This window comes from Lepidochelys olivacea (assembly GCF_965140295.1).
Source record: "Lepidochelys olivacea isolate rLepOli2 genome assembly, chromosome: 2".
NCBI classification, from domain to species: Eukaryota; Metazoa; Chordata; order Testudines; family Cheloniidae; genus Lepidochelys; species Lepidochelys olivacea.
In genome coordinates, this window is record NC_140412.1 from 80935091 (window position 1) to 80961329 (window position 26239).

The window sequence follows — 26239 nt, forward strand, 5'->3', positions numbered from 1 at the left end:
GTACAGGAACTAATAAAGAAAGCAGGACCGGACCTCAATTCTCTGTGTCCTGTTAGGTTTTATTTGCTTCTGTAAATAGTAATGGGGCCAAACCAATGCAAACCTCTGGATCTGAACAGCTCGGAATTATGAGGAAAGTTGAATCCTGATCTGGATTTGAACTTTTTACTTGCCCCTTAGATCTATAATGGATCAGACTGAAATTCTGGAGCTAAACACCCCAGAACCTTGGGAAAGCCCTGATTTGGATCAAAGTATTGTGAATTGAGCCCATCTCTAGCTCAAAACAAAACCCCAAGGTAGTCTGCTTTCATGTCCTTACAACTCACTCTGGGCTAGAATTTGTCAGATTTCAATACACATTTCTTTACAGAAATGTGTCCATTTTCTAGCCTGTCATATGCACATTAGTGATTCATTCTTCTTCTATTTTTTAAAAAAGGAAACTCCTGTTTGATGGACTGCAACAGGAAGTAGGAGGCAGCCACTTCTTGACTATTCCCTCCAGCAATGATTAAAGAAGAAGCAGGTAGTCAGTCATGTGACAGGGCTGAAATATATAAACTGGGTATCACACTGCTCTCTGAGAGCAGTTGCTATGGTAACACAGACAGAGATGGAACAGCAGTAAAGGAGAGCTGCCCTGAAAGCAAATGTTATTGATTAAATGAGCTTTTTTTAGGGTGGAGGGGGCTAGGAGGGCAGGTGGGCCCACTGTAAAGAATGTATGGAGAGCAGCATTGTATTGTACTGACTTGTATTGACTAATCCTGTCAGAGCTCTTCGCTATAACTAGAAGTCCATGACCTACTGTTTGTGCAACTGTTTTGCTGGATGAACTCCCCCAACCCCCAACCAACATGCACAGCAAATAAATGACACTTTTTTGATATCTAGGAATTGTGTGTCAGAGTGTCTTCTAATCTCTGATGTTTACAATCTCATCTGAAGGTGAATAGTTTGGATTCTTTCCAGGCAGAGTTAATTTGTTTTTATGATGTGTTACTTGTCTCTAATGTCATCACACTCCATGAATGAGCAAACAATGGACTTTCCACCAGCAAGATAAAGGACTAGCATAGTTTTCTGGGTTTCCTAAAATGACTGTCAGTCTGTGGACATCTCAGCTCATTCCACTGGGATTAGTTGTATGGTTGGCAAGAGGATTTCTTTTTGAGGAATGGCTACTGTAATATTCATTATCCTCAGTCTGACCTCAGCATGAGGATGCAGTGACCTTCCTATAATAATGGATACCTCTCACTCCAAAGCCTTATGACCTTTTTTTTTGGTCCCTTTCCCTGTTACAGAAAAGCAGCACAATACAATACAGCCCTCTGCCAGCAGATCTGTTACTAAAGGAATTCATGCATCTTGCATCTTGAAGATGCATTATTAATGCCTGGACAAATCACATCAGGTGGAACTCAGCAAGTCCCTGGCACTGAAAAAAGGAACAAAGGCTGGTTCTACAAGAGAGAGAAGGATGAGACAAATTATAACAGCTGGGAGTTTCTTGTAAGTAAGATGGCATAAAAACAGAAATGCTAAAATTGTTTGCACATACGGTAAGTTTTATGTTTCTATTGGAAAGTAAATTACACATTGCACTACAGAAAAGATACTTTAATTGCATCCTGGTAAACATCCCATTGTTGGGCCTCTTTGAATTTCATGGCAAACTGGGGTGGCTTGCTGGCATCCAAATTACTTCCCCAAGCTGAACAGCACAGTTTTATTTAGTATCTGGAAAGGACTATAAAAGAATGGCTTTTCTAGGGCCTGCTTCTGCTCTCATTGAAGTCAATGGCAAAAGTCCCATTGACTTCAATGGAAACAGAATTGAAGTAGATTTTGGTGAAGGAGGCAATACTGCCTTGTGACAGCATGAAGGACACCAATGCATATAAAAGAGTCGAGAAAGAAATAGCTCTTCTGTTCAGCAGTTGGCTGAAAAGTAGCACCAGCTTCATAGTTCCACAAGAGAGATTCTGACTCCAGTTAATATTGTTGCCCCTTAGCCTGAGCAGTTAGCCAATATTTTGGGCTTACTGGATTGTTTCCATTAAGAGGAGAGATTGACGATAGAAGCCAGGTATTTCTTTGATGCAATCGTGTTTATTTATAAAGAATGTGCACAGAATCCTAGTTCCCTGAATACAGTAGAAACAAACAACAGGAAATCTGAGTATGCCTTTTCAGCAACTAGAGAGACAAGGTGGGTGAGGAGGTAATATCTTTTATTGGTCCAACTTCCATTGGTAAGAGAGACAAGCTTTCAAGCTTACACAGAGCTCTTCTTCAGGCCTGGGAAACTAGGTCTTCTTTCCATACCTGAGGACGAGCTCTCTGTAAGCGCAAAAGTGTCTTTCTCTCTCTCTCTCTCTCTCTCTCTCACCAGCAGAAGTTGGACCAATAAAAGATATTACCTCACCCACTTTGTCTCTCTAATATCTTGCAACCAACACAGCTACCGCTGTTTTTCAGCAAGTACTCTGCTCAGAAGAAGCTCTGTCTGTTGACTTCCTCCCAGGGCCAGGTACCGCTGCTTCTCACACTGTCTGCTTGCTTTCTTGTTCCTTTTACACACACAGACTCACACAGCTGCAACCAATCCAAAGCACCAGTCTCTGCATTTGTATTCAATTTCCAAGGAAACCCCTCAGGCCACGTGGCTTAACCTCTGTTTAGGCCTTGCCATGCTTGCCCTGCCTTCAGCTATCACTAAACAAAGGGCATTTACTTGCTCTCTGAATGAAAGGCGCTTAGTAGACAGGTAGACTTTTACCGGGGCTGTCACTGAATTATGCCATTAACGCCATCCAGCATAACAATATTAAATAAATGTTAAATTTATTATAAACATTCAAGTTGCTTAATCTATGCGCTCTCCCAACTCCCAAGAGCCTCTAATGGCACATGGGCCCCATGAGTTCAGATGACTATGACTTTTTTTTTTTCAACCTACCCAAAAGAATTTATTTTTACTTTTTTACAAAAAAGTACAACTCCAACAGGCTTCGAGTCAATTTTTTTTCCAAAACCCCAAAAGAGGTGAAGAAAGTGCACAAAAGGAATCCTAAAGTAATGGTTTCCTCATATGCACAGCAAGATAGGCATTTCCACCAGCCTCTGCTCCAAGGTGAGGAGAAGAGGCCAATATATTAATGGTCAGATTGCTAGGGATCCACGTGTGATGAGAAGAGACTGCTGAGTAAAGTGAGAGGTAAAATCCTTTCCTGGCTCAAAACCTAACTAAGAGACAGAAAACAGAGTAGGGATAAATGGTCAGTTTTCAATATGGTAAAAAATTTAAGTTCTATATCAGGACTGGTGTTTAATACATTTAGCAACTGGTGACACAAAATTATCTTGGTTAATCAAGACTAGAGAAGATTATGAAGAATGGGCAGCACCATATCAGAGAAACTTTACCGTTTACAAATGGAACGTATTACACACTGGAGGGAATTTTGAACTACTCACACATGTTGCTGGGCTCTAAATTAGCTCAGGAAAAGGAACTGCGCATTAGCAAAAAACCTCTGTGCAATGACAATCAAAGAATCAAACAAAATGTTGATGTGTATAAGAAATGGGATAGAAAAAGAACCCTTCAATATAATCATAGAATCATAGAAATGTAGGACTGGTAAGGACCTCATACTGCAATATCATACAATGCTGATCATCCACTATCAACAAAGATACAGCAGAAATAGAGGAGGTTGTGAGAAAAGCAATGAAAATATGTAGTGCCATGGAGAGACTTCTACACAAAGAAGGACTGAAAAGATTAAGACAGGACAGATAAGAATGGATGTGATCCGAGGTATACAGACTAATGAATGGTATAAGTAGGTAAATCAGGTGCTCCTATACAACATTTCTCAAGAGTTAAGAAAAATCAGTTATGTTAAAGGAATTGAAGTTGGTCCTCAGCTGATAGAAACTATCATAGCTCCACTGAAGTAAAGTATATATATGAAATCCAAATATGTACATGAAGCCCAAATTATATATATTAGAACCTACCCCTAAATTCTGTGATTATGTATATTATCAGTGCATCTATATTTCTTGTTTGTTAGATACAAAGTGCATCTTTTGCTTTGTGTAGAGGGCCTAAATTCTGGAAAGAAACTCCTCCCACCACCATTAAGTCACAGGGTAATGATTTCTAGCACATTAAAAGGGGGCATTTTTCCAAAGCCACTTCTGTGTAATCAGTTTGTTAAATAAAAATCCTTCTGGCATCTTAAAAGAAATGACATTCTATTTAAACGTGTTACCTGCTGATCTGCCAGAGAAGCAGGCCAGCAATTTGTTGTTTTGTTTGGATAGGTATGTGTGTGTGGTTCTTTTGTGACTCCTGGATAATGTTATCCATATTTTTCTGTTTGGAGAATCACTTTTCCCTACACGCTCACCAACCAACATGAAACCACCTAATTATATTTTCATAATCATGATTAAAAACCATCTAAATTATCCTGCTTGATGTACTCAGAGTTTGTTGATTGCTTTTTGATGTGTATTAGAGCTTTTTGCAGAGCCACATCAAATGGTTTGCTCCACAATGAAATAAAAAAAATCCTGTAATATACATATACACATCTTAAAAATATACATATATAATTTATATTCTGCTAATTAAGCTACATCAAAACCAAGCCTATTGCTATGAAATAATTGTGTAAAAGCTACTCACCTATTATCAGAACATTAATTTCCACTTTACGTTTTTTTCAAAATATTGATTCCATCTTATACAGAGGCAATTCAGCACTTCAAACATCAAAGTTTGAAAGTGTTTTTCCGCATCCAGGGAGAGCTTAGATTTTAGAATTTCAACGTAAAATTAAGTTTTAGAACAGTAAACACATGTAAAGAATATTTTGGGTAAAATATGTTCCTTCTGCATAATGGATCACAAACATCTGAGTTTTATCTATGCAATGCTGCCACATCAAAAACTCCCAGAGTCAAATTCTGATTTACGTGCTGTGCAACCCCCTTCAAGTCAGGGGGTTGCAGAGAAGTTTGTATCATTTGGCCCCAACTGTTCTGAAATCATCTATCACTTTGGCACTGATACCTTTTTCATGACCTGTCTTTTCTTCTAATGGATCAAAATCCTGGCCCTGCTCTGCCTGCAGGAAGGGGCACACTAGATCCTGGAAGCCAGCTCCATAATGGCTAACCAGTCTTGAAGACTGTCAGGAGGCTGTTATGGAAAGGATTGTAGAGGGGCTCAGAGTCTGATGCATGGTGCTGCTGGGAACCCTCGAACTCTTTAGAGGTGGGAAGAGTTTATTAGATTTCCCCAGAAGCACCTTGAAGGCACGGACTGTTCTCCTCCGTGTTGGTCCAGTACCGAGTGCAATGTTAGCTCTCATTAAATAATAAATAATAAAAATAAAATACTTTAGGAAAACAATTAAATAATTCAAACCATGGTGACTTGATTCAAATTTTTGTTGTATCAATTATTGACGAGAAATAAAGTTGTAGATCTATTTATTGGATGGACTGCAAGTGTGAACACTAATGCTTCATTACAACTTGACTCTCAGGTTCCAGAGACAGACAGATGAAGGTATATCACATAGGCACCCTATGTCCTCCATCCTATAGCTTTCTAGCAACATGATCCATCCTTGTTTGGAACTGTGTAACATGCTGCCAGTTAAAATGGGGTATCACTGTCAAAGATGGGATATTCAAGCACACCACCATCCACACACGTGTTTCCAGTTTGACTTCCAGGAAATGTTTAACGATCCTTTTCAATTACTGGATCAAACAGTATTTGACAAGAATGCACCTTTCTCTAATACTAGCACTTAGACAGGAGTGCAGTTTTTAGATAGCACTTAGTATCCACAACGTTGTCATGATATTTGTGAATGTACTTTCAGGTTGATCTTAATGACTGCATTATAAAGGTCTTCATACGCCTTGTAGTATTTTAGTTTTGCTTTTCAGATGCTGTAGATAAAGGGCTGTCAGAATTTTCTTAAGGGTAGAAGTGTGATTCATTTGGTAGCGATCCCATCTTCAGAGTCATGGGCTCAAGTCCTAAAAAGGGACTGGCTTCATACTCACTACTGTCAGTGCCCTGCTTTGAGAGGAATGTTGTAATTTAAAAAATGTGTTCCTTTGGATCAGAAGTTAAACTTCCCCCCTGCCTGTGGCTATCCGGATGGAAGCTAAAGAGCCTACAGTCCTCTGAAGGGCATAGCCCTATTATTATCATTAGCTTGTATTGCAGTAGCAATAGCTAGAGGGCCCCCAGGCCCACTGTGCTAAGCACAGTAAAAAAAAAAATATAACAAAAAGTTGTCCCTGCTCCAAAGAGCTTACAGCCCTAATGTCCTGGTCAGCATTCCCTTTATTGTTAATAAAACAAAAACAAAAGCATTAAAGTCACTGGGAGTTTTGCCACTGGCTTCAATAGAGCCAACATGTCACTCCTCATGTCCATGTCTATTTCTACACCTGGGATATTGCTGAATACATCCTTGCTTCTTTCTTTGTCTGCATAGTCACTGCTCACTATGGGCTTAAAACAAACAAAAGGAAGTATTTCTTCACCCAAAGCAGAGTCAACCTGTGGAACTCTTTGCCAGAGGATGTTGTGAAGGCCACGATTATAACAGGGTTCAAAAAAGAACTAGATAAATTCATGGAGAATAGATCCATCAATGGCTATTAGCCAGGATGGGCAGGGATGGTGTCCCTAGCCTCCGTTTGCCAGAAGCTGGGAATGAGCGACAGGGAATAGATCACTTGATGATTACCTGTTCATTCCTTCTGGGGAACCTGGCGCTGGACACTGTCATAAGACAGGATACTGGGCTAGATGGACCCTTTGGTTTGACCCAGTATGGCTGTTCTTGTATTCTTATGGCTAAGTGGTCAGAGATGTTGTGAGTGTGAAACAGGCAATATACATTTGTCTTCTACTATTGTGTGCCCCAATTTTTAATTAGAGCTGTGCCAACAGTGGGCCATGTTCACATGGTTTTTTATCATTATTATTTCTTTTGCAGTGGCACCTAGCAACCAAAGTTACTGACCGGGACCCCATTGTGCTAGGTGCTGTACAAACATAAAACAAAAAAGATGGTCACTGACCCAAAGAGCTTACAATCTTTTTGTTTTTGCTAACATTTGTGTAAGTAAATTTTATTTTTCGTATGAGTGTTTGTGGAGAGTGAATTTTCCATCCATTGTTGAAGTTCATTTAGTAAAAATTACAAAATTTGTTTTTGGGAAGAAGTGGATGTTTACAAAGTCAATTTCCTAGTTTCCAAAGTCAATTTTTTCTCAAAAATGACTTCTATTACTTTGCAGCACTTGGTCATGATCTGCAGCAGCAAAAATGTCAGGTGCCCAGGTATGTTCCTGGTGTCCGTATTAGGACTGTCCATTGGCTTCTGCATGTGACATGAATAGAATCATAGACATGTAGGGCTGGAAGGGACCTTGAGAGGTCACCTAGTCCAGACCCCTGCCCTGAGGCAGGTCCAAGTAAACCTAGACCATCCCTGACAGATGTTTGTCTAACCTGTTCTTTAAAATCTCCAGTGACAGGGATTCCATAACCTCCCTTGCAAGTCTATTCTAGTGCTTCACTATCCTTATAATTAGAAAGCTTTTCCTAATATCTAACCTAAATCTACCTTGCTGCAGATTAAACTAATTATTTCTTCTCCTACCTTCAGTGAACATGGAGAACAATTGATCATCGTCCTCTTTATAACAGCCCTTAACAAACTTGAAGACTGTTATCAGGTCCCCTCTCAGTCTTCTTTCCTCAAGAAGAAACATACCCAGTTTTTTTAACCTTTCCTCATATGTCAGGTTTTCTAAATCTTTTATTATTGTTGTGTCTGACCTCCAGACCCTCTCCAGTTTGTCCACATCTTTGATTTTTTTCTTCCTAAGTGTAGAACTTTGCCCTTGTCTTTATTGCATTTCATCTCGTTGATTTCATTCAGTTCTCCAATTTGTCAAGGTCATTTTGAATTCTAATCCTGTACTCCAAAGTGCTAGCAACACCTCCTAGCTTGGAATCATCAGCAAATTTTATGAGCATACTCACCACTCAATTATCCAAGTCATTAATGAAAACATTAATTCGTACTGGTCCAAGGACAGACCCTTTCATGATCCTAGTAGATACATCTTCCCAGTTAGTGAACCATTGATAACGACTTTTTGAGTATGGTCTTTTAACCAATTTTGCATCCACCTTATAGTAATTTAATCTAGAACATATTTCTCTAGTTTGCTTATGAGAGTGTCATGTGGGGTTGTGTCATAAGCCTTACTAAACCCAAGATATAGCCCAGGGGTAGCCAAACTTTCTGAGCCACATACGCTAATCCTCAAAAGTTTGAGAGCTGGCTGAAGCCCCGATCTCTGGCAGGCACCTCCTGCTGTGCTGAAGCCCCTAGATTCCCTTCCCACGGGGCAGAAGTCCCTAGCCCCACCACCCCGCCACAGGGCAGAAGTCACCAGTCCCCTCCCATCTGGTAGGTGGAGAATGGGGGGACATGAGGGGCTCTGCGAGCTGCACTTTAACTGTAAAAGAGCCGCATGTGGCTTGCGGGCCCCAGTTTGGCCACCCCGATATAGCCTGTCTACAGCTTCTTCCTTATCCGTTAGGCCAGCAATCCTGTCAAGGAAGGAAATTATGTTGGATTGGCATAATTTTTTCTTGACAAATCCATGTTGCTTATTATTTCTCACCTTATTATCCTTTAGGTGCTTAAATTGATTGTTTAATAATTTGTTCCAGTATCTTTCCAGATATCGAAGTTATGCTGACTGGTCTAAAATTCCCCAGGGTATTCTTTTAAAGATAGGTATTATGTCTGCCCTTCTGTCCTTTGGGACCTCACCCAGCCTTCATGAGTTCTCAAAGATGGTTCTGAGATTGCTTCTGCTAGTTCCTTATGTACCATAGATGTACCATTTATGTACCATAAATACCATGTATTTATCAGGCTCTGGCAACTGTTCTGCCCTGTTTTTGCTTGTGTTCCTTCCCCTTTGTTGATAATATTGATTTTATTATGATATATCTGGTCACAATCAACTTTTTTTTTAGTGAAGACCAAAGTAAAATAGGCATTAAACAAAATAGGCCTTCTTGGTGTCATCCATTATTAGCTCTCCTTCCCCACTAAGTAGAGGATCTACACTTTCCTTCATCATTCTCTTGCTCCTAATGTATTTATAGAACCTCTATTATGTATATATCTTTCCCCTTTTCCCCTTCATTGCCATGTCTTGTTCATTGTGTAGGCCAATGACCAACAAGGGCACCTACAAGTATAGAAATTCTTAATTAACCCAACAGTTGGCCCACTTGAAGTGTCCCTATGGCCCGTACCCCAAACCTGGCCTTGGAAATTACAAATCTATGAACACTGACACACAGGCTATTGGCAGGATCTGCCCACACTTTTCACAACTAGGACTGCATATGTACCTGGACCCGCAAGTACTGAGTGCCCCAGTGACCATCATAAGCAGTGCTGGATGACAAAACTGGAAGCCAAGAAACTCAGAAAATACCCTTGCTGTATTATATGTGAAAAACTGTGGTATACGCACCATTGCTTCCCAACCCTCAATATGGAGATGATTATGATAATATAGTTGAACCCTTCTGTGACCCTAAGAGCCTTTAATGCTCACTGGCATAGGATATGCTGTCTCTCATCAGACCCAACTGACTCCCTACACCCAACACTCCACTGTCACGGTATTTATACAAAGAGTATTGTGTAAGGTATCATATGAAAGCTAATTACATGCTGATCATAAAAATTATTGTAAAATGCATGTGTTAGTGTTATATGTGAAGTTATGAAGTCCCTCTGTATGATGTTATTAGAACATGTTTAGGACCAGAGAGGCTAGGCTAGGTAAAGGTGATAAACAAGTCTGTCCTACACAAAAGAATGTGGGTTTACCTCAGTTTACATGTTAGCAGTAAACAAATCCATCAAGTTAAACCAGTGGGGGTTATCCTGATCCTGAACTCAAGAGACATAGACTTAACATGGGTCCTGCACCAAAAGAAACACAGGAGACTGAATCCCAGGGAGACCTTCCACAACTCTAGCAGGGAGCCTGCCAGCCCCCAGAGCCCTGACTAGAGCATCCTTATATATTTGAACACATCTCACAAATGCTCTTAGATTGATTAAATAGATTTCAAGGGACTGTGTCTTCCTACATGTGTGTACAGCGCCTTGTATGATGGGACCCCAATCCTGATTTGTGTCTTTGGTTGCAATACAAATTATAAATAATATTAATAGGCTGAAATATGTTCACCAAATAATTTTCCATGCTGAGTAAATTGGTAAAAATTACTGTGTGATCAGAAAACAAGTGAACTGTTCATTATGGAGTTCATCAAGCTCCATTTATAACATTGGTAAATTTGTATTCTGGCCTGAAATTTGAAGCAAATACAGTAAAATGTGAACAAAATGAATTGGGTCTGAAACCCACTAACTGTGCATCTTTATGGTGTTCTAACTCTGTAGTTATTTTATACTATAAAAATCAATGAATTAAGTTGAGATTTCCCATATATTTTCATTTAAATGGATGGGATCTATGAGGCTGAGCCAGTCATAGTAGAAGATTTCTCTTTTTGTCAGCTTTATTTGATCCTTGTCCACAATGTCATCCTCTATTAAGATCACATTAGTGCTTCTGGAAGAGCTACATTTTATCAGGATTTTCCAAAAGGGATGAGTCAGCCATCTGATTTAATTTGATTAAATTCACTTTTGATTTATCATAGAATCATAGAATATCAGGGTTGGAAGGGACCTCAGGAGGTCATCTAGTCCAACCCCCTGCTCAAAAGCAGGACCAATCCCCAATTAAATCATCCCAGCCAGGGCTTTGTCAAGCCTGACCTTAAAAACTTCTAAGGACGGAGATTCCACCACCTCCCTAGGCCACGCATTCCAGTGTTTCACCACCCTCCTAGTGAAAAAGTTTTTCCTAATATCCAACCTAAACCTCCCCCACTGCAACTTGAGACCATTACTCCTTGTCCTGTCCTCTTCCACCACTGAGAATAGTCTAGAACCATCCTCTCTGGAACCACCTCTCAGGTAGTTGAAAGCAGCTATCAAATCCCCCCTCATTCTTCTCTTCTGCAGACTAAACAATCTCAGTTCCCTCAGCCTCTCCTCATAAGTCATGTGTTCCAGACCCCTAATCATTTTTGCTGCCCTTCGCTGGACTCTTTCCAATTTATCCACATCCTTCTTGAAGTGTGGGGCCCAAAACTGGACACAGTACTCCAGATGAGGCCTCACCAATGTCGAATAGAGGGGGATGATCACTTCCGTCGGTCTGCTCGCTATGCCCCTACTTATACATCCCAAAATGCCATTGGCCTTCTTGGCAACAAGGGCACACTGCTGACTCATATCCAGCTTCTCGTCCACTGTCACCCCTAGGTCCTTTTCCGCAGAACTGCTGCCTAGCCATTCGGTCCCTAGTCTGTAGCTGTGCATTGGGTTCTTCCGTCCTAAGTGTAGGACCCTGCACTTATCCTTATTGAACCTCATCAGATTTTTTTTGGCCCAATCCTCCAATTTGTCGAGGTCCCTCTGTATCCTATCCCTGCCCTCTAGCGTATCTACCACTCCACCCAGTTTAGTATCATCCGCAAATTTGCTGAGAGTGCAATCCACACCATCCAGATCATTTATGAAGATATTGAACAAAACCGGCCCCAGGACCGACCCCTGGGGCACTCCACTTGACACCGGCTGCCAACTAGACATGGACCCATTGATCACTACTCGTTGAGCCCGACAATCTAGCCAACTTTCTACCCATCTTATGGTGCATTCATCCAGCCCGTACTTCTTTAACTTGCTGACAAGAATACTGTGGGAGACCGTGTCAAAAGCTTTGCTAAAGTCAAGATACAATACATCCACTGCTTTCCCTTCATCCACAGAACCAGTAATCTCATCATAGAAGGCGATTAGATTAGTCAGGCATGACCTTCCCTTGGTGAATCCATGCTGACTGTTCCTGATCACTTTCCTCTCATGTAAGTGCTTCAGGATTGATTCTTTGAGGACCTGCTCCGTGATTTTTCCGGGGACTGAAGTGAGCCTGACTGGCCTTTGGTTCCCAGGATCCTCCTTCTTCCCTTTTTTAAAAATTGGCACTACATTAGCCTTTTTCCAGTCATCCGGGACTTCCCCCGTTCGCCACGAGTTTTCAGAGATAATGGCCAATGGCTCTGCAATCACAGCCACCAGTTCCTTTAGCACTCTCGGATGCAACTCGTCTGGCCCCATGGACTTGTGCACGTCCAGCTTTTCTAAATAGTCCCTAACCACCTCTTTCTCCACAGAGGGCTGGCCATCTATTCCCCATGTTGTGATGCCCAGTGCAGCAGTCTTGGAGCTGACCTTGTTAGTGAAGACAGAGGCAAAAAAAGCATTGAGTACATTAGCTTTTTCCACATCCTCTGTCACTAGGTTGCCTCCCTCATTCATTAAGGGGCCCACACTTTCCTTGGCTTTCTTCTTGTTGACAATATACCTGAAGAAACCCTTCTTGTTACTCTTAACATCTCTCGCTAGCTGCAGCTCCAGGTGCGATTTGGCCCTCCTGATTTCATTCCTACATGCCCGAGCAATATTTTTATACTCTTCCCTGGTCATATGTCCAACCTTCCACTTCTTGTAAGCTTCTTTTTTATGTTTAAGATCCGCTAGGATTTCACTGTTAAGCCAAGCTGGTCACCTGCCATATTTACTATTCTTTCGACACATTGAGATGGTTTGTCCCTGTAACCTCAACAGGGATTCCTTGAAATACAGCCAGCTCTCCTGGACTCCTTTCCCCTTCATGTTAGTCCCCAAGGGATCCTACCCATCCGTTCCCTGAGGGAGTCAAAGTCTGCTTTCCTGAAGTCCAGGGTCCGTATCCTGCTGCTTACCTTTCTTCCCTGTGTCAGGATCCTGAACTCAACCAACTCATGGTCACTGCCTCCCAGATTCCCATCCACTTTTGCTTCCCCTACTAATTCTTCCCGGTTTGTGAGCAGCAGGTCAAGAAAAGCTCCCCCCCTAGTTGGCTCCTCTAGCACTTGCACCAGGAAATTGTCCTCTACGCTTTCCAAAAACTTCCTGGATTGTCTATGCACCGCTGTATTGCTCTACCAGCAGATATCAGGAAAATTAAAGTCACCCATGAGAACCACGGCGTGCGATCTAGTAGCTTCCGCGAGCTGCCGGAAGGAAGCCTCATCCACCTCATCCCCCTGGTCCGGTGGTCTATAGCAGACTCCCACCACTACATCACTCTTGTTGCTCACACTTCTAAACTTAATCCAGAGACACTCAGGTTTTTTTGCAGTTTCGTACCGGAGCTCTGAGCAGTCATACTGCTCCCTTACATACAGTGCTACTCCCCCACCTTTTCTGCCCTTCCTGTCCTTCCTGAACAGTTTATAACCATCCATGACAGTACTCCAGTCATGTGAGTTATCCCACCAAGTCTCTGTTATTCCAATCATGTCATAATTCCTTGACATCACCAGGACCTCCAGTTCTCCCTGCTTGTTGACTTGAGTACAGATTGGGGGACATCTTGCCCAATTTATCTTTAATGTAATACAGATAGTGGCCCAGACTCTGATTGCTGTTACTCTGGTGTAAATCTGGAGACACACCAGTGAAGTGCGGCCAAAGCCTTATTAAAATTTCACTTTCAGAAATGCTAGCATCACAAACTACTCAGGTAGCAGGCTGCTGCATTGGGATGAGATGATTCACCATTTTCAATAGTGCTGCAATGTCTCTGAGTTGTGGGATATCTCAGGTAACACAATGTGAGCTAAGTCAGATTGGGCCAAAGGGCTACTCTGCATAGCCCAAGGTTGACTGGTTCACTAGTTCACCTAAGCTTTAACTGAATAGGAGAAGTCAATGGAATTTGTTCAATAAAGGGAAAAATGAAATAAACATTAAATGCATAGAGACAATCTAAACAATTCAATATATTTATCACAGTGCTGTTTCCTAGAGTCATACAGTAATACAAATGAGAAATAAACAGCATCCAGTTTTCTAAATCATACTTGTGCAGTATTAGCACAAATCACATCACATTATCATTGAAAGGCAAATTGAATGCTACCATGGTTTTTTTCTATAAGACACATTTCCCCAGTTCATATATGTATCAGGAGCTAACATTTCTCCATGAATATTAAAAATGTAAATGATTTATCCAGACACCCATGTACTTAAAGTCTGATACACGTTCAGGTTTTGACCTATGTAGTGTAACATCAAAAAGCTCAATTGGTAAAGGTCAGCTTTCATCTACACTCAAAACGGATAATTAGCACTTTACTTCTAATGAAAAATCCCTGTATTTCTGTACTTTGCATGTCTGAAGGCTTTTTGTCACCTCTTGGCCAATTGAAGTCCCACAGCATGAGACAGTCACCTTCATGTGTATGCCTTGCTACATCATTGATAAATAGAGGAAATAATAAAGCATCTAAAGTTGACCCAACTTCTCTGATAGGAATCACTACCATCTGGCATTGGTTAGACCAGCAGCCACCTGGAAATAGCGAGACTGCTGTGACTACTGATTTATACAACACACCCATCTCTACTATTGCTTATCTTCTCCTCCATTTGTTTGTTTATTCTTCTGCTATGTATTCTCTAGTTTCTAGATTTCCAGCTCTCTGGGACAGCAACTGTCTCTGTGTTATTTGTGTGTACAAAGCCTAATATAATCAGACCCTGAGCTCTGTGTAGAGTCCTTAGATGCTACTTCAAATAAAAGTTTGAATGCCCAGTATTGCATTCGTTGTGGACCTGAAACTCCAGTTGAAGTTCATGAGAATTTTAGAGAGACCTTAGCAAATAATTTCACACCAGCTAATATGCCCAATGGCATTAATCTTTTTTTCTGATTACAGCACATTCATGACCAGATTTTTATTTCCTTAGTTATTTGAAATTTGTTTATTAACTTTTTGCAATTTTTTAACACTTTTACCAAAGTCAAGACAAAAAAGTTAACAAAGCCTGGGCTGGAGTCACGAAGACATACATGAATCCAAGTCCAATCTTTATATAATTCAAAACTGTCATGATTAAAATACCTGAAGTGTCACCTAAAACATGAATAATCACTCTTACTCCTGTACACACACATTTCTGACAGTGATCTGAAGTCAACAGTGATCTCTGGAATCAGTGGATGGGGGCTCCTGTCACATGACAGGATATCTAACTTTGGAACCCTTATCTGTAGGTCAGGTGATCCACAGGCTACTTTATATACTGTAGGGGATGCTTCTCCCTCATTATGGCTGCCCCATCACCTCCAGCTGTTGCCCATCTCCTTCCCCAACCTGACTACTGCCCCCATCCAATCACCATATGTGGTTTGAATCTTATAAGCATTTCCTGTTGTTTAGTTTGATACACCCAATACAAGTGTTTCCCATACAGCATTGTGCTGTTAAACATGGAGAAATGCAGTACAACATTACAGTACAAACTGGAGAGTACAGTTTCTTACTAGTTGGCAGTCAGGGCAATCCTTAAAGAAGCTGCATGGTACAAAATCATTTTCCTGCCTCACAGCTCTGAAATGGAGCCCAGCAAGGGAGAAGTGAAGTTACTCTCCTCCACGCACACAGTGATCAGTGAGGAAGGGAGAAGAGACAGCCACCTGTACACCAAGACACTGCAAGGGTCAGTTTTTAAGAATACCAGAGAGACCCTATAATGCCCCTTGTAAAAAACTAGCACTGTAGACAATGTGGTCTTAAGACCTAAATGTTACCCATCACCACAATATTTTTTAAATCCACTTTAACTCTAAGGACCTCATGCAACTCACTTGTCTTCCAAGTGCATCAGCATGGTAACCATGAAATCCAAAGGGGTCACAGACTTGTTACAATATTTTGATTTGGGATCATTTGGGATCATTTAAACAGTTGTACTCAAGAGATACCTGCTATATATCCAATCAGATATGAATCCATCCCTTCCAAATTCATTTGTCCGTAGTACTAAAATAAATCCTACAAATCAGTTTGAAGAGGCAGAAAAACATTAAAACATTTAAACTGTTTAATTTATAATTGTTAGGATGGCTTTCCCTATCTTCAGCCAAACAACATTGTCTTACAAGCACTTTTTATTAGAGCTCACTTTCTAAATTTAGCTTGGATTCTGAATTTTAATTTGATCCTGCTCTGTTCAGCACCAAAAAACCAAGTCGGAGATACAGTATTGAAACTTTGCCAACACAATCTTTGCAACCAGAAGGGCAAGAGAAAGTTCACTTCTGTAAAGTGAAAGCTTAGATTCTGGAGAGTAGAGCCAAATCTGGGGAGAAAATCCTAAAACTGCAAAAACACTGTGGATTTGGATTGACCCTAATAATGGCTTTTATTATTAGGATATAATAAAGATTCAAATGATGTGAAAAATAGTAAAATCTCTAGTTTAGAAAGAGATCAAAGTGGTTTTAGACTATGCTATATGAATGCCAATGGAGAGTTTTGAGAGATATTCACACTAACATTTGCAAAAAAACATTAACAATGTATCGCCCTTTCCTGGCAGCCACAAACACACAATATCATTCACTAATTATGTATTTAGATTTTGGGAACCTGAGATACTTTGTAGTGCTAACAACAATTTAGCATGTCCAGAGATACTGTGTGGAGGGTCTGAGGCCCAATCCGCCTTAGTTTACTCATGCATGATATTCCTATTGACATTAAAAGGAATGCCCGTAAGAGTAAGGGAAGCAGGATTTGATTTTTGGGCCTCTGTCTGCAGCTTGCTACCAACCTTGCTACTTACTCATATGGTGATTTGACACTGCCAATGCTAAGTAAATAACATAATAATGAATTAATTGTTATCCTGTGTCCCTCGCCACCATTTTCTGAAGTCCTGTCTAACGCTCTTGTAACAATCTGGGAATATATCTGTTCAGTTTATGAATGTTGGTTGACATTGTGAAGTTGTATTATAAACAACTGCTGTTTTGTGATTGCCTATATGTATGTGGGATAAGGTGGGTGAGATAATATCTTTTATTGGATCAACGTCTGTCGGTGAGAGAAACAAGCTTTTGAGCTTTCACAGAGCTCTTCTTCATGTCTGGAAAATGTACTTGGAGTGTCACAGCTAAATGCAAGGTGGAACAGATTGTTTAGCATAAGCAGTTAACACATATTTCAAGGGACCATTCAAGGTGAAGTGGCCCATTAACCCCCATCCAATCATAGGATCCACCTTTGCTGACAGGCCCTGTAGCATGTACACCCCACACAGATACAAAGGGAAATCCTTAAGCTTAATAACAGTACTTAGACCTCACAAAGTTTATATAAAAAAGCAGCTGCATGCAATGGGTATGTCTACACCGCCGCTCAGAGCGCGCTGAAGGGAAACCGCTGTTGTGTGTTCACACTGTCAGCTGCCTGCACAATAGTGTGTTCACACTTGCAGCACTCACAGCGGTATTCGGAGCGGATCACTCTGGGCAGCTATCCCACAGAGAATCTCTTCCTCTTCTGCTGTTAAGAGTTGTGGGAAGGTGGAGGGGGTCACGGGGCATCCTGGGTCCTGTCCCAATGCCCCATGATGCATTGCTTCGCATCCCAGCAATCCCTGTGCTTCCATCCACATTTGGAGCCATCTTTCAATGGTGCGTGTTCTGCTCTGCCTCTTCAGTCTGCACGAATGGATCCTGCACTGTTCACAATATGCTGCTCGCTCTCACTAACACGTCATGAGTGGCAGTGGAGTTATTCCATAAACTACAAAGGCAAGAGCAGTTCGACATTGATCTCTCCACGCGTAGTAGCTACGTCACAAAATTGTTTGTGGCATTCACAGAGGTGCTGACCACAGTGGAACGCCACTTTTGGGCTCGGGAAGCAAGCACCAAGTGGCGGGATCACATCACCATGCACGTCGAGGATGACAAGCAGAGCCTGCAGAACTTTTGGATGAGGAAAGCCACATTCATGGTACTGTGTGATGAGGTTGCTCCAGCCCTGCAGTGGAAAGACATGAGAATGAGAGCTGCCTCCTGTTGGAGAAGCACACGGTGATGGCACTGTGGAAGCTGGCTACTCCAGACTGCTACCCACCAGTTGCTAACTGGTTCAGAGTGGGAAAGTTGACCATTGGACTCATGTTGACAGAAGTGTGCAGGGCCATTAATCGCATCCTGCTCTGAAAGACCATGACTCTGGGCAACGTGCATGACACTGTGGATGGCTTTGCACAAATGGGCTTCCCTAACTGCGGATGGGCACTAGATGGCACGCATATTTCAATTCTGGCACAAGACCACCTAACCACCTAGGGCCAGCATCTTAGCGTGGCTCCAAGCGGGGGATCGCCTGGAATGTGAAGCAGGCTTGGCCACCTGGAAAGATGCACTGAGACCACTGCACACATCACTGAGCAAACAGGAAGGGGACTTTCAAAATTCCGAAGGAATGTACGGGGTGGGGATGATGGTTGGTCACCTGAGGGCAGGGCAGTAGAGTTCAAACTGATGACCAGAGAGGTGAGAACAGGCATTGTGGGACATCTCCCGGAAGCCAATCGCAGCACTGTAATCGACCAGGATGTCTACACTGGCACCATGGCACTCTACCCCCGGGGCAGAAAGCTGTACACCTCTCATCGGGGTGTTTTTTTTACAGTGATGCAACTGCGGAGTTTCTGCACACTAAGTGGCTTGGCAGTGTGTACACCTCAGCAGTTACAATGCAGAAAGCTGATTTACTGCACAGAAACTTGCCAGTGTAGACAAGGCCTTAGAAAACCCAGTTTGGGTGATTGCTCAGGAGGTGAAGGGAGCATTGGAAAGATATCCGGAGGAGAACAAAAGAGGCCAGATGACCAAGAGAAAGCATGGGGCAAGAGAGAGCAAGACAGTAGGGTAGTCTACTACCCATGGGGCAGTAGGGTGTCTGTTTGTTTGCGACAGGGAAGCCTGGCTGTTTAAAAATAGCCAGAGCTTCGCGAACCAGCTGAGCGGCGGAGAACCAGCTGAGCAGCGGGGACAGCAGAGCAGCACACAGCAGGAGTTTGCCTGGGAGTTCGCCTGGAGGGAGCCCAGTGAGGCTTACGTCTTGCAAACTGCTCTGAGGAAGCTCATAGTAGGAAGGTGATATGGAAGGGGGGGGTTCAGCCGTTGTGACCTGCACTGGATGTGCCATGTTTGTCTTTCTTCCACAGGACAGAAGCGACTTTGTCTGTACAAAGTGCAAGCTGGTCTCCATATTGGAAGAGAAGATTGAAGGTCTGGAGCAACAGATAACAACCCTGCGTTGCATACGGGAAACTGAGGATTTCCTGGACGAAACTCAGGATAGGCTTCTAGGGGCACAAAGCTCTACAGATATAGAGCAGGTTGCACAGAGGAGCCAAGAGGCCAGTGAAGAAGCTTGGCAACATGTGACCTCCAGAAGAGGTAAGCGGAATGTCCGGGTTCCAGTAACACAGACACAGGTAACTAACCGCTTTCATGTTCTCTCCACAGGTATCGTTGCGGAGAGTGGACCAGATGATATGTCTGGGGCGAGAAAGCAGAAGGAGACTCCGCTGGTTGGAAGGCATGAGATGCGCTGTCCTGAGGTTGGGGGTTCCACGACCACCACCCCCAAGAGGAGAAGGCGGGTGGTGGTGGTCGGGGACTGTCTCCTCCGGGGGACTGAGTCATCTATCTGCCGCCCTGACCGGGAAAACCGAGAAGTCTGCTGCTTGCCAGGGGCTAAGATTTGTGATGTGACGGAGAGACTGCCGAGACTCATCAAGCCCTCGGATCGCTACCCCTTCCTGCTTCTCCACGTGGGCACCAATGATACTGCCAAGAATGACCTTGAGCGGATCATTGCGGACTATGTGGCTCTAGGAAGAAGAATTAAGGAGTTGGAGGCGCAAGTGGTGTTCTCGTCCATCCTCCCCGTGGAAGGAAAAGGCCTAGGTAGGGAGCGTCGAATCGTGGAAGTCAACGAATGGCTACGCAGGTGGTGTCGGAGAGAAGGCTTTGGTTTCTTTGACCATGGGATGGTGTTCCATGAAGGAGGAGTGCTGGGCAGAGACGGGCTCCATCTTACGAAGAGAGGGAAGAGCATCTTTGCCAGCAGGCTGGCTAACCTAGTGAGGAGGGCTTTAAACTAGGTTCACCGGGGGAAGGAGACCAAAGCCCTGAGGTAAGTGGGAAAGCAGGATACCGGGAGGAAGCACAGGCAGGAATGTCTGTGAGGGGAGGGCTCCTGCCTCATACTGGCAATGAGGGGCGATCAACAGGTTATCTCAAGTGCTTATATACAAATGCACAAAGCCTTGGAAACAAGCAGGGAGAACTGGAGGTCCTGGTGATGTCAAGGAACTATGACGTGATCGGAATAACAGAGACTTGGTGGGATAACTCATATGACTGGAGTACTGTCATGGATGGTTATAAACTGTTCAGGAAGGACAGGCAGGGCAGAAAAGGTGGGGGAGTAGCACTGTATGTAAGGGAGCAGTATGACTGCTCAGAGCTCCGGTACGAAACTGCAGAAAAACCTGAGTGTCTCTGAATTAAGTTTAGAAGTGTGTGCAACAAGAGTGATGTAGTGGTGGGAGTCTGCTATAGACCACCGGACCAGGGGGATGAGGTGGATGAGGCTTTCTTCCGGCAGCTCACGGAAGCTACTAGATCGCATGCCCTGATTCTCATGGGTGACTTTAATTTTCCTGATATCTGCTGGGAGAGCAATACAGCGGTGCATAGACAATCCAGGAAGTTTTTGGAAAGCGTAGGGGACAATTTCCTGGCGCAAGTGCTAGAGGAGCCAACTAGGGGGGGTGCTTTTCTTGACCTGCTGCTCACAAACCGGGTAGAATTAGTGGGGGAAGCAAAAGTGGATGGGAATCTGGGAGGCAGTGACCATGAGTTGGTTGAGTTCAGGATCCTGACGCAGGGAACAAAGGTAAGCAGCAGGATACGGACCCTGGACTTCAGGAAAGCAGACTTCGACTCCCTCAGGGAACGGATGGCCAGGATCCCCTGGGGGACTAACTTGAAGGGGAAAGGAGTCCAGGAGAGCTGGCTGTATTTCAAGGAATCCCTGTTGAGGTTACAGGGACAAACCATCCCGATGAGTCGAAAGAATAGTAAATATGGCAGGCGACCAGCTTGGCTTAATGGTGAAATCCTAGCGGATCTTAAACATAAAAAAGAAGCTTACAAGAAGTGGAAGGTTGGACATATGACCAGGGAAGAGTATAAAAATATTGCTCGGGCATGTAGGAATGTTATCAGGAGGGCCAAATCGCACCTGGAGCTGCAGCTAGCCAGAGATGTCAAGAGTAACAAGAAGGGTTTCTTCAGGTATGTTGGCAACAAGAAGAAAGCCAAAGAATGTGTGGGCCCCTTACTGAATGAGGGAGGCAACCTAGTGACAGAGGATGTGGAAAAAGCTAATGTACTCAATGCTTTTTTTGCCTCTGTTTTCACTAACAAGGTCAGCTCCCAGACTGCTGCGCTGGGCATCACAAAATGCGGAAGAGATGGCCAGCCCTCTGTGGAGATAGAGGCGGTTAGGGACTATTTAGAAAAGCTGGACGTGCACAAGTCCATGGGGCCGGACAAGTTGCATCCGAGAGTGCTGAAGGAATTGGCGGCTGTGATTGCAGAGCCACTGGCCATTATCTTTGAAAACTCGTGGCGAACCGGGGAAGTCCCGGATGACTGGAAAAAGGCTAATGTAGTGCCAATCTTTAAAAAAGGGAAGAAGGAAGATCCTGGGAACTACAGGCCAGTCAGCCTCACCTCAGTCCCTGGAAAAATCATGGAGCAGGTCCTCAAAGAATCAATCCTGAAGCACTTGCATGAGAGGAAAGTGATCAGGAACAGCCAGCATGGATCCACCAAGGGAAGGTCATGCCTGACTAATCTAATCGCCTTTTATGATGAGATTACTGGTTCTGTGGATGAAGGGAAAGCAGTGGATGTATTGTTTCTTGACTTTAGCAAAGCTTTTGACACGGTCTCCCATAGTATTCTTGTCAGCAAGTTAAGGAAGTATGGGCTGGATGAATGCACTATAAGGTGGGTAGAAAGCTGGCTAAATTGTCGGGCTCAACGGGTAGTGATCAATGGCTCCATGTCTAGTTGGCAGCCGGTATCAAGTGGAGTGCCCCAAGGGTCGGTCCTGGGGCCGGTTTTATTCAATATCTTCATAAATGATCTGGAGGATGGTGTGGATTGCACTCTCAGCAAATTTGCGGATGATACTAAACTGGGAGGAGTGGTAGATACGCTGGAGGGGAGGGATAGGATACAGAAGGACCTAGACCAATTGGAAGATTGGGCCAAAAGGAATCTGATGAGGTTCAATAAGGATAAGTGCAGGGTCCTGCACTTAGGACGGAAGAACCCAATGCACAGCTACAGACTAGGGACCGAATGGCTAGGCAGCAGTTCTGCGGAAAAGGACCTAGGGGTGACAGTGGACGAGAAGCTGGATATGAGTCAGCAGTGTGCCCTTGTTGCCAAGAAGGCCAATGGCATTTTGGGATGTATAAGTAGGGGCATAGCGAGCAGATCGAGGGACGTGATCATTCCCCTCTATTCGACATTGGTGAGGCCTCATCTGGAGTACTGTGTCCAGTTTTGGGCCCCACACTTCAAGAAGGATGTGGATAAATTGGAGAGAGTCCAGCGAAGGGCAACAAAAATGATTAGGGGACTGGAACACATGAGTTATGAGGAGAGGCTGAGGGAGCTGGGATTGTTTAGCCTGCAGAAGAGAAGAATGAGGGGGGATTTGATAGCTGCTTTCAACTACCTGAAAGGGGGTTCCAAAGAGGATGGCTCTAGACTGTTCTCAATGGTAGCAGATGACAGAACGAGGAGTAATGGTCTCAAGTTGCAGTGGGGGAGGTTTAGATTGGATATTAGGAAAAACTTTTTCACTAAGAGGGTGGTGAAACACTGGAATGCGTTACCTAGGGAGGTGGTAGAATCTCCTTCCTTAGAGGTTTTTAAGGTCAGGCTTGACAAAGCCCTGGCTGGGATGATTTAACTGGGAATTGGTCCTGCTTTGAGCAGGGGGTTGGACTAGATGACCTTCTGGGGTCCCTTCCAACCCTGATATTCTATGATTCTATGATTCTATGACACTGGTAAGGGGCTCCATGAGGTGGAGGTCACCTAGTATGTAGCATCCTTATGAGGCAGAGGGCCCTGCCTGTTTTCCTGAGCCCAGATGGCCCCAAGGACTCTGGGCAAGCCAAAGAACTCAGACCCAAGCCCAAAGAATCCCCTGGAGAGATGAAGAAATGGAAGCAGGGACATGTGTGTAGTGTTTATTATTTTTGATGATCTGTGCTGTCATGTGCTTTCTGTGATAAAGTATAAAAGAGCGTAAATATGTTAGATTCTGAGTAAAGTGTCTCTCTAGATATTAACTGCTTCACAACTTGCTGCATGACCCTGAGAGAGTTAAGCTATGAACCAGAAGCTTCACACCCTTGGAGTTCTGGGAGAGGGTGAGTTTAAATACTGGGTAGTCTGAAGGGTCAGTGCTTGGGTTATGCATCTTATTCCAACACTCAGAAGGGGGTGCCCTGAGAGTGCGCCTACGAACCCTGACACTGGGGCAGTGGCAGTTCAGGGATTCAGAGCGCAGAGGTTTGGCTTCCCCTCACAGCGCTCCTGTTGGATAGCCAGGAGAGGGTGATCCCCAGGCTTTGTGACAGTCCTCTGATATGGTACATCCAAGAATGATATTCTAGACATTACATTCTATATCACCAGTACCAAAATATTATTCACAGACATTGAATCATAGAATCATAGAATATTAAGGTTGGAAGAGACTTCAGGAGGTCATCTAGTCCAATCCCCTGCTCAAAGCAGGACAAACACCAACTAAATCATCCCAGCCAAGGCTTTGTCAAGCTGGGCCTTAAAAACCTCTAGGAATGGAGATTCCACCACCTCCCTAGGTAACCCATTCCAGTGCTTCACCACCACAGACATGTTGCCTGTCATCCGCCTTACAGTCAGTAATGAAATATTATCAGAGAAACACTAGGCCTATTGGAAACTATATGCATTCGTATGTTCTGGGAGTTCCTATGAAGACTGGAATTGATATTTTAGTTGCTCTTTATAAAATTGCCAAGGGGGAAATACTCTCACCCCCATCACTGCATCTATGAGCAGATGATTCAAGATTCACAGGCATTTTGTGAGTTTGCTGAATTGGTTATATCATTGATGGTAGTATGCATGCACCCATAATGCTATGCCAGCATAGAAGAGACAGAGAATGGTGCAGAATTCTTAGAAATGACTATATATAAATAACTTCCATTATTCTGTTCAGTGTTGTTGTAGCCATGTTGGTCCCAAGCTTGAAAGCTTGTTTCTCTCACCCGCAGAAATTGGGCCAATAAAAGATATTACCTCAATCACCTTCTCTCTCTCTCGCTCTCTCTCTCTCTCTCTCTCTCTCAATAAGTAATGTTTAGATCAGCGAAAAAATTAGAAGTTGGCAATCATTTTGCACTACATCTAAGAGCTGGGGGAAGGGGTGGAGTGGAGGCAGGGCCTGGCATGGAGAGGGGTGTTGAGCACCCCTGTGGAAAAGGAGGAAGCCAGCGCTTCTGTGTGGAGGACACTAATAGAGAGTAAAGGGTCCTCTACATGTGAGGTACAGAAGAAGACAGCCAGACATTCAGATGCCAGAGGAGTGAGCTCCAGCTAGAGAAGTGGGGGAGAAGACATTTTTGTTCCAGTTCATTCAGCAAAACCAGAAATGGTTTTGGCAAAGGTGCCAAACTTATGGCCCAGGGGACACTTTGGGCCCTCCAATCTCTATATTGTGGCCCTTGGGAGTGACTGTGGTAAGAGCAAAATGTATTGAAAGGCTTTCTCTGAACCAGGCCCAGCAATTTTAAAACAGAAGTGTTCGAATTATCCTCATTGCTACAGGAAGGTGGACAGAGGCATGGCCTTGCAACTGCCTCCACAGTTTCCCAGGCAGCCCCAGGAGCAGCTCTGGAATGTGATGAGAACCCTTTGAGCAAATGCTGTCCCTTCCCTGCTATGGCTGCTCTGCAGGTCCTCTGGCTGGCCACCTGCTGCATCTCCAGCAGAAAGGAGCTCTGGCTGCTGTTCCATTCCCTGTTTCCTTGCCAAATTGTGGTAGCCCTATGGCAAGAAGTATAGGAGTAAGAATGGTTCTACTTGGGCCCAGGGGAGTGCCCTTGCCCACATAGCTGCCAAGGGCAGCCTAGGAGAAAGGAAAAAGAGAAGAAAGCAAAGAGCCAAAAGCCAATTACAGCTCCCTGGTTCTCTGCCCCCATTCCAGATTAGAGGTAGCTTTGAGGCTGCTCTAATTTGAGCAAGCTACTCATGGTCCTCAAAAGTCCATGTGCCATCTTGGGATAGCTATAGTCCAGCACACACCTGCTATTGAATCTCCCTCATTCGGTATATCCTCTGCACTAGGGACTACAGAGAGGGAGGTGTAGGAGCTGAATATACTGGGTCTCCAGTCACTGGAGACTGCCACATAGGGGGAATCCCCAGCATATAGTTTGCCTGGGACATAGGTGGTCATGCCTAGTGGTTAGAGCCAGAGTTGGTCCTGGTGGTTAGCGACAAGGCTCAGAGACAGAGTCAGAAGCAAAAAGTCAAAGTCAAGGGTCAGCCCTGAAGTCAGGAATCTGAACCAAGGCTCAGGACTGGGTTATCAGGAGTGAGGCAAGGCAAGACCTGGGCTGCAAATAAGGAAGGTGCTATTGTAGCCATTGGTGAGTACTTTGAGCAGGTGCTGAATTGCTGCTGCTGGTAGACTGAAGAACCGGTTTGCTGACTCTTCCAACCAAGCAAGTGGTTAGCCAGTCAGGCACCCTACTACAGGCCAGCTGCACTTGTTAGGTTGCCCAGAGACTTGCTCTGCTGCAGTCTGTGCTTCCTGACAATTTGCAGGCATTTCCTCCTCACTTTACACTGACTGAGAGGTGCAAACGGGGCAGAGCAAAGCAGAGAATCTGCTCCAAAGGACTGACTGAAATAGTTCATTTTGACTTCAAGCTGGAAAGTCTGGTCCTGGATTGCAGTCCTGAGCTCCTGTCTAGGT